Source organism: Nannospalax galili, unplaced genomic scaffold (genome assembly GCF_000622305.1).
Source record: "Nannospalax galili isolate Female #2095 unplaced genomic scaffold, S.galili_v1.0 scaffold598, whole genome shotgun sequence".
NCBI classification, from domain to species: Eukaryota; Metazoa; Chordata; class Mammalia; order Rodentia; family Spalacidae; genus Nannospalax; species Nannospalax galili.
Genome location: NW_008342423.1, coordinates 1,863,861 through 1,867,327, shown reverse-complemented (window position 1 = coordinate 1,867,327; position 3,467 = coordinate 1,863,861).

Below are 3,467 nucleotides of genomic sequence, written 5' to 3'. Positions count from 1 at the left end.
AGACGGCAGCGGTTGTGGTGCCTGGCGGCAGCCCGCCCAACACCAGAAGGACGCCTCGTACCCACAGCAAGCCGCCCCAGCGCCTCCGCCTCCGCGCACCGCCAGGGCCCGGGACCCTGGCTCCGACAGCCCCCGCGGCCGCCATCTTCGGCTGAGCGTCGTTACCATGGAGTGGCTACGCGTCCGCGGCCGCCGGCCCTTAGCCCGGGACAGGTGTCCGGCCAGCCACGCTGCCCCGCTCCTCCATTGGCCCCCGTAGCCGATACACTGCGGCCCGCGCCCAGTTGGCCAATTACTGTGGCCTACGGCCCACGTGACTGTGGGAACCGGAAGGGCTGGCGGGAATGGGACAGGACCTGGGGCGGCGTTAGCACTGGGGGCATTCCAGTTGCCAGAACTCAGATGGGCACGTGGACATGCTAAGTCGTAGCGGAGGCCTGTACGGGTGGCCTACATGCTTTTCCTACCCCGTCACCAGTTTTGGTCTGGTCCCTAGAAGCCACTTCCTATAGGTGTTCGCTCTGTGCGTTAGCGTGCTTAAACAAGCAGCATTACTTCAACTCATGCAAAGGTGGCTTGGCCCTTCAACTTCCCCTTTCAAAATCGTGTCAGTGGAGCACGTGAGGTTCAATTCTGTGCTAAGCAGGGAACAAGCCCCAAACTGAAAACACTTAAGAGTTGGAATGCCACTCAGAGGGAACTCAGTTCCTGAATTACTGAAGAATATGGTGATAGGAAAGACACTTTTACAATTTTTTTTTTGGTGATTATGTTCATTTAAGAACTAAACAGATGTGACTGCCGGGAGGCTCAGTCTTAAAAACTTTAATTTTATGTGAGTCTATGCCTAAACGTGAGTGCACCTGTGCTGTATAAGGCCGGCAGAGATCAGAAGGCTGGTAGGATCCTCTGGAACTGGAGTTAGGATTTTTTTTTTTGGTGATTATGTTCATTTAAGAACTAAACAGATGTGACTGCCGGGAGGCTCAGTCTTAAAAACTTTAATTTTATGTGAGTCTATGCCTAAACGTGAGTGCACCTGTGCTGTATAAGGCCGGCAGAGATCAGAAGGCTGGTAGGATCCTCTGGAACTGGAGTTAGGAAGGGCTGTTAGTGGCCACATGAGTGCTGACTCCTCTGCAAGAGCAGTCAGTACTCTTAACTGCTGGACCATCTCTCCAGGCCCCTCGATCTTTAAAAATAATTTTTTTTCTTTTATATGTATGCAAGTGCACCCATGTCATGCAGTGCCCACGAACGTCAGAAGGCGTCAGATGCCCTGGAACTGTTGTCACGGTTAGCTGCCTTGTGAGTGCTGGGAATCGAACCCGGGTCCTCTGCAAGAGCAGCCAGTGCTCTTAATGGCTGAGCCAGCTCTCCAACCCCCAATATTTGTTTTGCAAAGACAAGGTTGTACTACCTCAAAAATTTTATGTACACACACTGGGTATCACTCTCTCTCTCTCTCTCTCTCTCTCTCTCTCTCTCTCTCGCTCTCTTCCCTCCCCCCAGTCTCCCTGTAGCTACAGCTGGCCTATAGCTTGAAATATAGACCAGGCTGGCCTGCCTCTGCCATAAGTCCGGTGTTCTAGTTGGTTTTCTGTTGCTGTGATAAAAACATTCTGACCAAAAGCAACCTGGAGAGGAAAGGGTTTAAAATTGTATCTTACAGGTTAAAGTCCGTCTGTCAAGGCAGTAGCTCAACCAGAATCATCAAGAAATACTGCTTACTGGCCGGGTCTTTGGTTTACATCTAGCTAGCTTTTTTATACAGTCCAGAACACCTGCTCTAAGAATAGCTCTGCCCTCAGTGGGCTGGGCCCTCCTATATCACTCAACAATCTGCCCTCAGTGGTCTGGGCCCTCCCACATCACTCAACAATCAAGGAAATACCCTACAGATGTGGCCACAGGCCAGTTAAGTGGAGGGAATTCCACAATTGAGGCTTCCTCTACCCAAGTGTGTTAAGGTGACAACCAAAGCTATTCAGTACAGTGGAGATCTGAGTCTTTTGAGAGTAAGTGGATGGAAAGAATAGTTAACAGATCAGGGGAGTCCTGTCATTGAAGAGGAAGGAGCACCTTTCTGTTAGGAAGAACTTTCCTATTGAAGTCACCACATGGCAATCTGAAACAGCTAAAGAAAAAATAGAGGAGTTCTGAGATGATCTGGATTGGATCACACGGGCCTCAATCCATTCACTTCCTCTATAACTAGGAAAAGTAGTCTCTGTGCCTCAGTTTACTCAGCTCTAAACTAAGGCTAATGATAGAACCCATTTTACAGAGTTATAAAGATTAACTCACCATGTTATGTATATCAAGACCTGAGAGCCCTTTCTGGCATACAGAATAAATTTGGGGAAACGCTGAGCCCCATCAAGACTAATTAGTGCCCAGTAACCAAGACCTGGGTGCTCTCTTCTGTCTCCTAGGGGGCACACACTCTAGCTCCATCGCTCCCCTTGGATGAAGTTCCTGTCATCTAAGACAGGAAGAGGAGGAATTGGATCTGTCTAGCACCTATGATGAGGATGGAACCCAGTTGGATCCCAATTTTTCCTCTTAGATTGACAATGTTTTCAGGCTTCCAACATGTATTCTGCTAGTTTGCTTTGTTGGGGCTTAAAATGTCTTATTTATTGTTCAAACTTTGAGCTTGAGCTTGGTTTTGAATACATGGTCTTCGAGATCTTGAAGGAAGATAGACTACTGAGAAGTAGTCTATGTTCTGTACTTGAAATTTTTACTGTGCTTTATTTTTTAAAAAATATTTTATGTGTATGAGTGTATTGCTTGCATGTATGTAAGTGTACCCCTGTCATGCAATGCCTGCAGAAGTTAGAAGAAGTTGACAGAGCTCCTGGAACTGGAGTTATGGGTGGTTGTTAGCCACCAGCTGGGTGCTGAGAACCAAACCCAGGTCCTCTGCAAGTGCAGCCATGGCTCTTAACCACTGATCCATCTCTCCAGCCCCTCCCCCTGTGTTTTAAAATACATTCATGTATATGCAATGTGAGTTCGGCTAATATTTTATTACTATATCTTTGTTAATAAGTGATGATTGTCCAATAAATTTCCTTCTTCATGCTATGCTTGACCAGCTCAGAAAAATGAGAATTTCACTGCTTTCTGTTCCCTGGGATGGTTTGCCAACTGAAGTGGTTGTTTTCTGAAAGGCTGGCAGAGCTTGTTCAAATGTCACACACAGCCTCTTCTCCAGGGGGATTCTCGGGACTCAGCAATAAGTCACACTCACACCTGTGATTTATCACAAGCCAGAAGAAACTAGGCACACCTGCAAAGTGACAAAATACCTGACAAGAGACTACAGAAGGAAGGAGGGAAAGAAAGGAAGAAGGAAGGGAGGGAGGGAGGGGAGGAGGGAAGGAAGGAAGGAAAGAAAGAAAGGAGGAAGGAGGGGAGGAAGGAAGGAAGGAAGGAAGGAAAAAACATTAGGGCCAGTG